The 14,985-nt window shown below is 43.2% G+C and overlaps 1 non-coding gene and 1 pseudogene across 1 annotated transcript; both read right to left on the reverse strand.

Annotated features, from left to right (window-relative positions):
• Positions 1-1,917: 1,917 nt before the first annotated feature.
• Positions 1,918-2,018, reverse strand: LOC128592968 (uncharacterized; annotated as a pseudogene).
• Positions 2,019-8,236: 6,218 nt separating this feature from the next.
• Positions 8,237-8,342, reverse strand: LOC128592896 (U6 spliceosomal RNA). Its single transcript, XR_008382107.1, has one exon. It is a non-coding gene; the product is annotated as a U6 spliceosomal RNA (small nuclear RNA).
• Positions 8,343-14,985: the final 6,643 nt, after the last annotated feature.

Below are 14,985 nucleotides of genomic sequence, written 5' to 3' on the forward strand. Positions count from 1 at the left end.
ATTACTGATTATGCAAGGATAGCCAAGCAGAACAGTCAGTCAGGAACAAAGGAATGTAAAACAAGGAGAGGAAATGGTTTCTTCAAACAGGACCCTTTCATCAGCTTCTTCCTCTCTACCTCATTCAGACTTCATGCTGCTCAGTGTCTGGTTCTATACAAGAAAATGAGCAGTGAAGGTAAAACCTGAATTATCAGAAGGACATACAGATTTTTTTCTGAAGTGTAAAGTTAATAATCTGAAGCAGAAATCAGGCAAGGCACAATGGCTTATGCCTTCAATCCTAGCACTGTGGGAGGTTGAGGCAGGAGGATTGGTTGAGCCCAGGAGTCCAAGGCTGCAGTGAGCTATGAGCAAAACCTTGTCCAAGGAAGAAAGGAAGGAGAAAATGAAGCAAAAAAATCCTCAGGAGCATTCTCCCCATCTTTCCCCTTCCTTAATTTGTCCCCACTATAAAACAAAACTGAACCAAAGAAAGCAGGTGCTATTTTGTCTAGGTAGGCACCTATTTTGTGACTGTATCTTTTTTGTAAGGGGATGCATTTTTTTCTATGTTCACTTTTATGTTTTAAAAATGTTGATAGAACTATGCAAGAAAAATACCTCTTAGCTCTTTAAAACACAAGCACATGCACACACATTCACACTTTGTGAGACATACAAATTAAAACCCATCAACCCTCAGATCATTTAGAGAAAGAGTTTCCTGGCCCACAAGAGGACAATGATAAAAGTGTTCCTGCTACTTGTTTGAGAACCACTAGCTTACCTCAGCTTTGAGTTCCTATTTTTGGCTCTCATTATGACACCTAGAAGAAACCTTCATTAGCATTTTTACTTAAACGAAACCAAGGCACAATTAGCAGCTGCTTCAGGATTTTCAAATTCTGACATCTGGGAATTTCCTGGAAAATGTTATGAATATTACAAGTAAAATGTGTTTAGGAGAGAAACTGTAGCTCCCAGACTCAGCTGCCTGACCACACAGCAAGCAGAGTGCCCTCTGTTCCTGATACATAGGCCCCCTGCGTACCAGTGGAATGACAATGGTAACCCACAAGAGCCTGTGTTGTCTCATTTTCAGATGGTAGAAACCTGGAAAGCCACAGCTTCTCCACATGTGTTTGTCAGTACTATCAATAGCTGCTGCCTACTTTTTTGAGCAGTTTTTGAGCTGCCAAACAGGACCAGGGGAGATCAGGTTGAAACACACATTTAATAAAGGCTGAGGATTGGTGTCTGAGGTCATGTTTCCAATTTTATCACTAAACAACCAAGTCACTCCCAAACATATCGAGTTACAACAATAGCCATTTTTAACAATCTCTCACAGTTTCTGTGCATCAGATTCAGGAAGAACTCAGCTGGGTGGTTTTGACTCAGGGTCTCTCATGTGGCTATAGTTGGATGGTGGTTGAAGTTAGGACACCGAGCATCTGGGCTGACCAGGTGTAGGATAATATTTAGAAATAAACATATCCTACATCAAGCACACAACGCGTCTCCGGTCATGCAACACCAGGCCTCTTTCTCTCTGTGTAACTCAGGGCCTCTTCAAGTGTTTTCTCAGCGTGAGCTAATTAAAGCATCACACAGAGGTCAAAAGTTCCATAGCAAGTATTTCCATGAGCACGGCAGAAGCGGAAGCTCCACTGCCTTTTAGAACCTATCCTTGGAGTCACAGAGAGTCACTTTCGCTAAATGCTATTGGTCAAAACATTCACAAGCCCACTCAGATTCAAGGAAAGAGGACAGAGACTTCTCTGCTCCCATGGGAGGAGTCACATGTAAGAAGAGCACGTGAGATGTGGCTGCTGTCTTTGGAAATTACAACTTGCCACAGGTCAAGGTCCCTACAGGTTGAAATAGGAATACTTGTATGAGTCATTTATTAAGGAATAGGGAAAGGAAGAAGCTAGGAAAGGATGTGGTTTCATAGATACGCATGTCATCTTTGTGCTGGGGCCGTGCTAATCTCTGTATCATCAGATTTTAGTGTATGTGCTGCCGAAGCAAACGCCAGGATGTGGTTTCAAGCGAAGTCTAGCCTCAGCCTGGTTCTGCCGGGAGCTCTGGAGCACACCTTGCCTGCAGCTTATGTCTCTCCTTGAGCAAGAAGTAGAGCATTGTTCACCCACATCAGTCAGAGCCTCAGCTACCATAGGATATAAGGGTGTATTCGAGGACTAAGTTTTATAGGGACTAGCAGGTAAAGACCTTACTTTCAAGGTAAATTCAAGAAGTCAGTCCTTAAGATGGGAGATGTTAAAGGGTTGACCAGAAGGTACATGCTTGGCACATCCATGATGTTTGATTCAAACAAAATTTGGGGACCCAGTTAGAAGACACCTGGGGCTCAGGGCTTATGGAAAAATGAAATGAACAGTTCATGAAATGAGTAAGTCGATCAGTACTTTATATGGACTCTATTCTCAAGAGGCTTTTCCGTGGTTTTTTTTTTTTTTTTTTCTTTTTTTGAGACTAGGTCTCCTTTTGTTGCTCCAGCTGGAGGCTAGAGTGTAAAGACATGATTAGAGCTCACTGCAACCTCCAAATCTAAGGCTCAAGTGATCCTCCTGGCTTAGCCTCCCAAGTAACTGGGACTACAGGCACATACCACCATTCTTGGCTAATTTTTTTATTTTTTGCAGAGCCAGAGTCTCACTGCTGTTCAGGCTAGTCTCAAACTCCTGGCCTTGGATCCCACAGCCTTGGCCTCTGAAAGTGTTAACATTATAGGCATAGTACCTGGCCTGGCTTCTTCCTTTTTGGTGACAAGATGACTGCCAGTAATTTCCAGTCCGATATCCTTTCCTCTCAGCAACCCCTGTAACGAAAGGGCTTTCCTTTCCCAATCAAGCTTACAAAAGTCCCATCATTGGTACATCACAAAGTCTCAAAGCTGCAGATGCTAGTGTGGCTGTAGAGAGAAAGGAACACTTTTACGCTGTTAGTGGGATTGCAAACTAATACAGCTTCATTGGAGGGCGGCACCTGTGGCTCAGTGGGTAGGGTGCCAGCCCCATATGCTGAGGGTGGCGGGTTTGAACCCGACCCCGGCCAAAATGCAACAGAAAAGTAGCCGGGTTTTGTGGCGGGTGCATGTGGTCCCGGCTACTCAGGAGGCTGAGGCAAGAGAATCACTTAAGCCTAGGAGTTGGAGGTTGCTGTGAGCTGTGACGCCACAGCACTCTACCAAGGATGATAAAGTGAGACTCCATCTCTTAAAAAAAAAAAAATACAGCCTCTTTGGAAAGAAGTCTGGAGAATCCTCAAAGAGGTAAAAGTAGACCTTCCATTTGATCCTGCAATCCCATTACTAGGTATCTACCCAGAAGAAAAAAATCATTTTACCATAAGGACATATGCACTAGAATGTTTATTGCAGCTCAATTCACAATCTCCAAGATGTGGAATCAACCCAAGTGCCCATACTAAACTATGGTATATGTATACCATGGAATACTACTCAGCCATAAAAAGATGGTGACTTTATATCTTTAGCATTAACCTGTATAGAGTTGAAGAACATTCTTCTTAGTAAAGTATCACAAGAATAGAAAATCAAATATTCAATGTACTCAATACCAATATGAAACCAATGGATGAACAACTACACGCCCACATAAAAGAAAAACACAATTAAATTCAAGTAGGGAAGAGAAGGAAACAGGGAGGAAGGAGGACGATTGGTAAGCTCTTACCTAACAGGCACAATGTCAGGGTATATAGCACACCCTCTGGGTGAAAGGCTCAACTACAACTTGGACTTGGCCTGGCAAACTCAAACAATGTAACCTGATCATTTGTACCTTCATATTAATCTGAAAATCTTTTAAAAACTTCCACCATTGAGTATCAATGGCTCTGATTAGCCTGACTTTGTCACATGATCATCTCTGAACCAACCACAGTTGCCAAGGTGACGTGATGCTCTAATTGGCTGGGCCTGGGTCACATGCTGCACTTTTGGGGCCAAAGATGAAGTTAATTCCACTAGAACCACAAAGATTGAGAGTAAAGAAAAGGCAATGTCACAGGAGAAATCAGGGTTACCAGAAGTGAGATAAGAACAGAAAGGGAAAATAACTCCAACAAAGAAAAATGAAAACCATGCGAATCACTGGTGAACTAGAGCAACAAGGTTAAAAGCATCATAGTAGGTGACTCCATTCAGAGCCAGAAATCCCTGAGCGTACATTGCATCCAATTCCTATGCCCAAGGGCAATCTTGATTCCAGAACTTGAAGCAAGAGTCATGGCTATGAAGATAATCACTCAGGAGAGTCAGGGTGGCTCTGGCATTGCTGGGGATTTGAAAGCAGGCCAAAAAGTCATTATAATTTTGTTTTCCAGCTAGACTAGAGGTCTTTTCTGACCACACAGGCCTTTTAAAAACTCTACCTGTAGATTTTGTTTGATCAAATCTTGCATAAATATTTAGAGGTTTGAAAAATAAGATCTATGAAGAAGGTCAAAGAAATTGGTTCTAATTAATCAGGAAAAAACAAAGTGAAACACACACACACACACACACACCCAATAGAGATGGGAAAGTATTTTAATTAAGTCATCTTCCCTATTAAGAAAAAGATGGTAACTAGCCATTCTTGTGCTCTACTGAGGATGAAATAAAAAGCAAATGGGCTTAATTGAAACATTGGGGAATTAAACATGAGAAGGAATTCTTTGTTCAATATTGGCCTAAATTTTAAGCTCTATTTAATTGTAAGCTTCCTCTGGGTAAAAGAATTGTGTCTTCTTCATCTTCCCCAAAGTTTGAAATGATGGAGAACTGAAAACTGTAAAACAGAGAGAGACAGAGACTTGTGCCAGCTTCTATAACTTTTGAGATTTTTGTTTCTGGTTACAAATGAATTTGATTTATCCATCGTATCAGTTAGCAATATTTTGACTACAAGTACAAAATAACCTGATTTTAGTGCTTTAAACAAAGTGGGGAGTGTCCTTTTTTTTTTTTGTAGAGACAGAGTCTCACTTTATGGCCCTCGGTAGAGTGCCGTGGCCTCACACAGCTCACAGCAACCTCCAACTCCTGGGCTTAAGCGATTCTCTTGCCTCCGCCTCCCTAGTAGCTGGGACTACAGGCGCCCGCCACAATGCCCGGCTAGGGGGGGGGTCTTTTTATACAAATATCTGAAGGCAATAGCTGCTGGCCCTGGTTTGTAGCTCATGATGCTATTGGCCTTTCCTTCATGGTTGCAAAATGGCTGTTGAAACTCCATGTATCAAGACTATTCCATAAGAAAGAAGATGGAAGAGGGAAAAGACAACATGCATACCAAGAAAAGATGTGCTTACCCAAGAACCACAGAATGAATATGCACTTATGTCTCATGGGTCAGAATTACACAGCTTGGCCACCTCTGGTTGAAAGGTTGCCATGAGCAAGGGGTTGGGAATGGGAGTTAGAGCAACCCAATCCACAGTGTTGCATTATTTTTGCAAATATATACCTATGAACAAGGTGTGGAGAAGTAAATACTTGCCCTAGTTAATGGTGTCATTCTTAGGATTTGAGCAGACCACTTGTCTCTCTCAATCTCAGCCTTCCTAATTAATTAACCATTCACAATTAGCTCTGATTTTTGCTTTGGGGAGTGCTTCTACCCAATCTTAATCACAAGATTTGGGGACACTATTGATCCTAGGAGATAGATGTTCTGGCCACAGGTATGGGCACATTACCTAGGCCCAGGCATTTCTAATATTCCAATCACTTGTCCCAGTGATAAGTCTACAGGTGGTCAGGAGGCTTCAGGAGGGTCAATCATCATTCTTCCCAAGGATTTTTAAACTAAAGTTAGAGAAAAAGAGGTCTTATCATTTTTGGTGATAGAGTTGAAAACAGGGGCTGCTGGCACACATCTTTCCTGCCATGTGGGGGAGGCAGATCTTTACAAGGAGAAAATAAGGTCACAACCAGAGATGTACAGACTTTACAGAGCATATGAGAGCAATGAGCTACAATTTCGTTCAGGTTCTCTGAATCGAACTGTGAGTGGACTCGCACTTACATGAGCCATAAATTCCCCCTCCTTTCTCAAACTGGTGTAGTTAGATTTCCATCCACTGCACATAAGAGCCTTAATTAATTAAGAGGTTGGACAAATACCCAGTAATGCAAATGCTATTTGTTTGGAATTAAGAAAAAAGTTTGCCAAGAGTAAACCAGGGAAATGCTTCATGCATGTATGTGTACAAAGCTAATAAGATTTTGTAAGCACTTAGAAATATCAGACTACGTGAATACTGCTGTCAAGTACATTTCTGTAATTGTTTTCTGTCAGTTTTAGAGATCATGTAAGGATAGCTAAGAGGAGCTACACATGCTGGCTGCCCCTCTGCTGTCATCACTCTGTGCACGGAAAATGCTGCAATGGGGAGACCTGCAGAAGATAGCCTGGTAACACACGGATGGCCCAGAATAGGAGCCAGGTATCTGAGTTCTTATCTGTGTTATGCTATTTAAAAGCTATACGGGGGCGGTGCCTGTGGCTCAGTTGGTAGGGCACCGGCCCCATATACCGAGGGTGGCAGGTTCAAACCCGGCCCCAGCCAAACTGCAACCAAAAATAGCCAGGTGTTGTGGCGGGCGCCTGTAGTCCCAGCTACTCAGGAGGCTGAGGCAAGAGAATCACTTAAGCCCAGGAGTTGGAGGTTGCTGATGAGCTGTGTGAGGCCACGGCACTCTACCGAGGGCCATAAAGTGAGACTCTGTCTCTACAAAAAATAAATAAATAAATAAATAAAATAAATAAAAGCTATACGGGCTGGTACAAGTCACGTGACCTCTCTAGTCTTCAGTTTCTTCACCTGTTTAATCAAAGGCATGAACCAAAAAGCCTTCTGAGTTCCTTTTCACCTCTACTGTTCTATGTCAATATGATCAATAAGACCAACTCCTTGATGTTGCCCATAAGGTCCAGGGGCTTCCCATGTCACACAGCCAGACACAGTATGGTACCTAGTCTTGGACTCTCAGGCTGTCTTCTAGGGCAGACTTACTTGCTTGTCAATGATAGGGGAGGAACAGAGTTCTGTTAGGTTATTAGGACTTACTTTCTTTGATTATGGAATACACTATGTTACTCTATTTTTCCAAGCTTGAAGAGTGAGCCCAGTTCCCAAACCCAGTCCTCATGTGGGCCGCTTAACTTCCCTCTCTTCATAGTCAGGAGCTCCCCCACTGACTGACTGCCGTGTCAGCAATGCATGCCATTGGCACAGAAGGGGCAGAGAATGAAAGTGCAAGTGTGTCTTGGGTGCCTGTCAGGGTTGTAATGGGGAAAAAGCCATTTGGTGTCCATGTGCCTCGGTGGTAGGTCTCTGATTGTATCAAGAAGGAGGATAAAATATCATCCTCATTTGAGAGGTGTCCAGTCACCAGGAGGCTCGGTTGCACAGCAGGGAGGTGTCCTGCCACCTCTTTGCCCCACAGTGCAGGGAGCAGTCCACTGAGCCTGTACTGTGTTCCTCCGCAGTTGTGTCTGGGGAAGAGTCACAGGTGCTCCTAGGTAGGTTGGGGGGGGCACTTAGTGCCCAAGTATGTTTGAAAAATTCTTCATTCAATATATTTGATGATGCAGACAGAAACCTTAATACCCTTAATTCCTTATGTATCTCCAGGCAGACTGAGATCTACTAGAAAGATTTTCTCCTATGAGAATCAGTCACTTGCTCTGGCGATTCCACCAATTTGAGAAGGGAATCCCTGTGAAAGGCCTGCTTTGGCTCATAAATGCATCCTGGAGAAATGCTGAGCTAGATGATCCCACTAGATCAGAGTTATCCAAACATTTTTGATCATGACCCTGAGGAAGAAACACATTTCATCCCATGACTTCATGCAAACACATCTCCATGTACAAATCTGAAACAAAGCATTCAGGAGCAAAACTGACTCCACTGTGTGTGGAGTTCCCTGACAGTTGCACTCTGTTCTGTTCTCATGTTTGATTCTGTTTCCATTTTTTTTTTTTTTTTTTAAAGAGGAAGAAGGCTTTCATTCAGCCTGCAGAGCAAGCGTAGAGGAATTCAAAATGGTCACTCTCCCCAGCTGGCTGGGTCTTTCCCTTTTTATTTCCAGTCAAAAAGTTCCAACCCACGGGTGCTGGCAAAGCTGCTCCAACCTCCTTAGAACTACAGGATTTCACAGAAGTGGAAATTTCCAGGTCCCAGGAAGTTAAATCTACAAATTCCTAAAAAAAAAAAAAAAAATAGGGAATATTTCACAAATTTATGTGTCATCCTTGCACAGGGCCATGCTAATTTTTTCTGTATTGTTCCAATTTTAGTATATGTGCTCCCAGAGTGAGTACTCCATTTGTTTTTTGTTTTTGTTTTAAAAAATGTTTAATTGGTTATCCCCACTTCACAGATGAGGGTGCAAGTTTAGAGAGAGATTAAGTTACTTGCCTAACATCTCCCAACCAGTAATTATGGAGCAGGGACTAGATGAAGCTTCAGGACTCATATTTTGGAGACTGCAAAGATTCATATTCTCCCACCCCTCAACACTTCTCCCTCTTTGGACTGATCTAGCCAAAGTCCAGAGGTCCACAGGTCCCAAACAATATAAGAAAGTCCTCATGCTAGGACACTGCCTGTTGACTGCTCCAGCTTCCTTTGGCCATCGCTTTTTCATGGTCAGCCCCACAGGAAAGCGCAAAGGGGGTTCCCTCACAGGCTGGGTGCTTCGTTCCTACAGGATAACCTGTCTCTTGAGTCTCGGGGGAAACAGTACCCCGAAACCCAAAGTCCTTAGTCTTCCGCCCTCTGCTGTGCGGAACGTGAGCCTGATGCTCAGTGCTGGAAATCGGGAAGTAGGGGTCCATTTCTAGTCCTCCAGCCCTGGATGGACAGTAGGTAAAATTGTCCCCGAGAAGACCTTAGCAGCGACTGCTTCTCGACGTCTGTGAGCGCCAGCCTAACCCGCTACAGTGTGGGAATGGAAAAATCCGAGACCATGCGCAGGCGCGCTCCAACGAAAGACTCTCCAGTTGTTTTTTTAAATGGTGGTGAGACTCATTGGTTGACCTGGTAACGGGTCACAACCCACAGTTTGGAAAACGTTGCTTCTCAGGCTGCTGAGTCCTTAGGACTTTGCTTCCTCTATGCAAGATGCTGTGGGGGCTGCTCACCTGTCCTGGGGAATGACAGGAAAGACCCACAGGTGGCACATTCCCCTTCAGGAAGCTAAACCACAGAGGCAAGAAACTGAAGAGATGAAAATACAGTCAACTGCCTAGAAGGTGCCACTAGGTGATCAGGATGTAACTTCGGGCCAGGTCAGTGCTGACTCATTCATTCCCTGTATGTGAGTAGATCCTCTAAGGAGTACAAGCCAAGATGGGACTAAACTTTCAAGGGTTTTATTAGGGGAAATTCTCATGCTAGAGAAAATGGGGAGGGAGCTAGGTGAGGCTTGGAGAATGGTCAGATGGTAATGCAAGTCTGACTAGCGGAGGACAGACAGAAGGAAGACGGCCATTCAATCTGAACAAGAATCCCATATCTCCAGGAGCAGGACTGCTTCAGTGTCACTGCTGTGATTGTCATCGGTTGAGAGCAGCTGTGTGGCGCTGGACCTCACAGCCCACAGCAGGGCCTTTAATCACCTGTGCTTCTGTGCTTGAAGGGCTGCTGGGCATGCACCGTGGCTGCCACACCCTCCTCCTCTCTTTCCCTCTCCTCCCCTCTCCTGTTCCTTCCCACAGTAGACATGATGTGGGTCTCCATCCCAGGCCGGCTATTGTAGCAAAGACTGGAGACAGCAGTGAGCCAAACCCAGTCCCTGCCTCCCAAAGTCTGGTAGGGACATGGATATGAAGGAAAAATTCTGCCAGAGGCTGCAGGATGATCAGTGCAGGAAATGCTCCCAAGTGGAGGGCCTGGGATAGTAAGAATTTAAAAGAGGGGGTTAAGTCAGAAGAGGTGTCCCTGAGCCACCAATGTGGATCTGAGATCTGGAGCACGAGTAAAAGTTAACTGGGTAAAGAGGAAAGGGAAGAGTATTCCTGCAGAGGGCTCAGCGTGTGCCTGGGCTGCATGTTTCTGGGAGGCAACAGGAATCAGAGCCAAAACTCAGCCAGAGTAGGTTGAGTGAAGCCAGAGGAAGAGGCACTGGAAGAAAGTGGGGGAGTGAGCAGATCAGAAGCCTGGAAGCCTTCCTCTCACCTGTGGAGGTTTTGATGGAGTCAACATGATCAGATTGGCATTTGGGAAGGCTTCACTGCCTGCAGGGTAGAAGAGAAGGAGAGAAGTAGGGGAATTGATTGTCTAAGTCATTGAGAGTGACAGGGCAGTGACAGTGGAAAGGAAGAGAAAATGGCAAAGTGGGAGGCCAAAGAGGCCACGTGGATAGAACCTGGAGATGGAACAAATGTGTGTGAGAGGTGACAGGGATGCCTCCACGTCCCCAGCTGCTCTAGGCCAAAGCCCCCTTGAAGGGCCAAACATGGGCAGTTAGTGTAGAGACAGAACTAGGCCCTGACAGGTGCCCTTGTCTCATGCATAAGCCTGCTCTGCTCTGTCCTCCAGGCTCCCTTTCACACATCCTCCCACTCTCTGCCAGTCAGCGTCTCTGCTCCCCTCTTGGTACTCCATTACTTCAGTTTCACTGTCGAGTCTTCTGAGTTAGCCTCCAGGGAAGCTGCATGGGACAGGGGTCACGATCCCTGAAGACTTGGAATAATTCAAGATTTATGTCATCTCAGAGCAGTCCTTCCAAAGCATGGTGGGCAGCTCTGTTTTGTGGCTAGAGAGGCTTCTGCATGTGCCCGCAGAACAAACCTACCTTCTCACCCATGCTGTCTGCAGATTAGAAATACTACCAAATTCTTAACAAGCTTCTACATTTAAGAGGTTGAATTATTTTGTTTCTCATTTATAAAACAAGATTTTGCATTTTATATCTCTGTTTAGAATACATATAATGCAAATTCACACCGACTATGGTTACTTTGGGTTTCTGCTTTCCTGAAGCCTCTGCACTTTGCAGATGGCCTCTGACATCTAACAGAGCTGGATGCTTGTACTAACATCCACACAAGATCTCGGACTTTGGCCATAAGCTCTGGCCTGGCCTTTTTTACATGGTCAAGACCTGTGAACAGACTTTAAAGAGAAAGACAGAGTTCCTTATGCAGAAACAGGCTCAGATGGTTTTTTGGGGATGGTAGAACTTTGTAGATGGTAGAAATGGCTCAGAACTCTGAAGGATGGGCTTGTCTGGGGGAACTGGGGGTATGGGGCGGACACTGGGAATCAGCACAGCATGCTGGAGGCCACTGCTTAGGCAGTCTCAGGTATGGACACAGGGATGGAGTAGGGTTTAGGGAAATCAATATTTCTCCATTCTCCATGTCCAGGCATCTGTTTTTGTTTTCATAGAAGGGACAGAGATGTTGTTTTACACATTTTTGCATTGCCAGAGCTCAGCTCAGTGCTCTATAGTAGGAATACAATAAAAGTTCACTGATTGAGGGAATCAAAGGATTACCCAGGGTCACAAACTATTTGTCCACTTAAGTGCTAATTTGCTTTCCAACATTTTATTATCAAAATTTAATTTTCAAACTGACTGAAAAGTTAAAAGAATTGGATGGTGATCTCCATATACTCTCCACTTAAATTCTGCATTTTGCGGCTTGTGATATTTGCTTTATCCCACATGTAGCCACCAGTTCATCCATCTATCCATCCATACACACACTGTACTTTTTGATGCACTGCAAAGTTGCAGACACAGTACATTTCACCCCTGAACGTTTCAGCATCACATCATTAACTAGAATCCAATAGTTTTTCTTTGTGAAATTTAAAAAAGTTTTCAATTGTGGGAAAACACATAACATCAAACTTAGAATCTTAACCAAGTGTAGAGCTCAGTGGCACTGAGTACATTCCCGTTCTTGCGCAAACATCACCACCATTCATCTTCCTAACTCTTTTTCAGCTTGCAAAAGTGCAACTCTGTACTCATTAAATAATAACTCATCCACTCCCTCCTCTTCTCAGCCTGTGGCAACCACCATTCTATTTTCTGTCTCTATGAATTTGACGACTCTAGATACCTCACAGAAGTGGAATCACACAGTGTGTGTCCTTTTGCGACTGGCTTATTTCACTTAGCATAAGGTTCTCAAGGTATATCCGTGCTGTAGCCTGTATCAGAATGTCCTCCATTTTTAAGGCTGAATAATACTTCCTTGTATGAGTACATCATATTTTGTATATTTATCCATCTATCATCTGACACCTGGCTGCTTTCACCTTTTGGCTGGTGTAAGTAATGCTACTATGAACATGGGTATACAGGTATCTGTTCAAGTCTCTGCTTTTAATCCTTTTGGGAGATAATCAGAAATGGAATTGCTGGATCATATGGTCATTCTACTTTCAATTTTTGGAGGAGGTGCTATACTGTTTTCCACAGTGTCCACACCATTTTGCATTTCCACTAACAGTGGGTTCTAATTTCCCCACATCCTCCTAGTGCTTGTTGTTTTTAATAACAGCCATTCAAATGGATGTGAGGTGGGATTTCACTGTGGTTTGGTTTGTATTTCCCTAATGATTAGAGACATTGAGCATCTTTTCTTTTCTTTCCTTTTTTTTTAACCAGAGTCTCATTTTGTCACCCTTGGTAGAGTGCTGTGGCATCATAGCTCACAGCAACCTCAAACTCTTGGGCTCAAGCAATTCTTTTGCCTCAGCCTCCCAAGTAGCTGCGACTACTGGCGCCTGCCACAGTGCCTGGCTATTTTTAGAGATAAGGTCATGCTCTGGTTCAGGCTGGTCTCGAACCTGTGAGCTCAGGCAATCCACCTGCCTTGGTCTCCCAGAGTGCTAGGATAACAGGTGTGAGCCACCGTGCCCAGCCCATTGAGCATCTTTTCATGTGCCTTTCTGGTCATTTGTATGTCTTCTTTGGAGAAATGTCTATTTGCAGTCTTTGGCCTCTTTTCTCCCTTTCAAGGTAAAATTTACATACAATGAAATGCACACATCTTAATCGTACCATTAGATGAGTTCTGACAAATGCATCTCAAACTCTGTCAAGGTACAGAACATTACCATCACTCCAGAAATTTCCTTCAAATCTCTTCTCATTCTATCCCCCTACCCTCCAGCAGGCAACCGATCCTGTTTGGTTTTTTTTCCCATCATAGTTTAATCTTGCCTGTTATAGAACTTGAAATATGTGAAATCTTACAGTGTGTGCTCTTTTGTGTTTGGCTTCTTTCACTCAGAATAATGGTTTTGCGATTTGTTCATGTTCCATATGTTATTTGCGCATTCCTTTTGATTGCTGAGCAGTATTCTTTTGTATGAATAGGCGAGAGTTTGTTTATCTCTTCTTTTGTTGATGGACTGGGCTGTTTCCAGGTTTGGGCTATAATGAATAAAGCTTGTTAAGTGCTTATTTTTTATTATAACAAAAGCAAAATGTCATGAGTTTGAAGCCTGGATAAAAATCTCCGACTAAGCCTAATATCCTCTGGATGGGAAAATAAACAAATATGTAAAAGCTACCCTTTGCAGAAGGCTTACAATGTACCAGGCCGTCTACTGAGAATTTTCCTTCCATAAATCATTCCATTCAATCCTCATAACCCCATTTTCCAGATGAGGAAACTGAGGCTTAGAGAAGGGAATTGACTTGCCCAAGTTCCAATGGTTTGCACTTGGCAGCCCCTATTTTGCCTTTTGGAAAGTGCCGTGAGCATCAGTAGTGATCCCAAGGCCAAGAAAAGATGAGTATGGTATTTTTTGTTCCTTCAGTTATCACACTTTTCTTATGATATTGATGTCATTTTTATTTGCCTTCTATGATGGGTCTTAATTATAACGAAGGAAAGTGAAGAGACAAATATTACAACTTAATGAAAGAAAAAAAAAAGACCATTCCTTTACTAAGAAATCGTCAATGACAGAAAAGAACTTAAAAAAAAAATTAATGGTGCATTTAAAAAAAACTTTCCTGTTATGAAATACTAGAAAATAATAAAAGATAAGTGCTTGACCAAAAGATACGTGCTTGACCATATTTTTCTCCATATATAAAAGCAGATATGACCAAATTAGAAAGTTTTGCCAGAAAACTTGTAGAGGAAGGAAGGAAAGATTTGCAACTAGTATTTAACTAGTACACACCATCAGAAAAGCCCCCTGCTGGATAATTTACACACATTTAATTCATTTTATCTTCCGAGCAACCTTAATACTCATTTCCCCTTCTTTCTTAGCAATGAAACTCCTGACTTTTAGCAAGATATGTGGCCTTACAGAATAAAAACATTTCGCTGTTTACTTGACAGCAAGGTTTGGCACATGACTGAATTCTGACCAATGGTATGTCAGCTGAAAGGGCACATGTAATGTCCAGGAAGGGAGCAATCTTAAAGGGAGGTGTGCCCTTCTTTGTACCGTCTGCTTTCCAGATGAATGGATGTAGATGAAGTGGCTAAAGCTGGAGCAGCTATTTAAGACTGAGAGGTGGAAGAAATGTGGTGAGAATGGTGAAACAAAAATATAGAAATCCTGGGTACTTGACCATGGAGCCACCATACAAACTCTGGATTGTAATTTCCAGAGTTTTTTATGTGTGAGAGAAATTTTTATTAAGCTACAGTGACTTGTGTTTTCCATCATTCTAGCTGATTCTACTTCTGATAGAAAAGGTATTACCATTTCATTTTATAGATGAAGAGACTGAGTCTAAAATTTCCATAGCTGGGGTGCACTTTAGTTTCTTGAGGAGAATAAAGCCTCTTCTTGGAAGTTGATTGACTCAACTCCCAAAGCTGATAACATTGAAGGGCCAAAAAGTGTCCCTCTCAGGTTTCACTCCCTGGAGTCATATAGTGTGCCCACAGATATGGAAACAGACATATCTGTTGCTGTCTGCTGGGGAGACAGCAAATGTCTGTGGGTATGAAGCTAGGTTTCGAAGAGCAA

This window comes from Nycticebus coucang, chromosome 8 (assembly GCF_027406575.1).
Source record: "Nycticebus coucang isolate mNycCou1 chromosome 8, mNycCou1.pri, whole genome shotgun sequence".
In the NCBI taxonomy this organism is placed as follows: domain Eukaryota; kingdom Metazoa; phylum Chordata; class Mammalia; order Primates; family Lorisidae; genus Nycticebus; species Nycticebus coucang.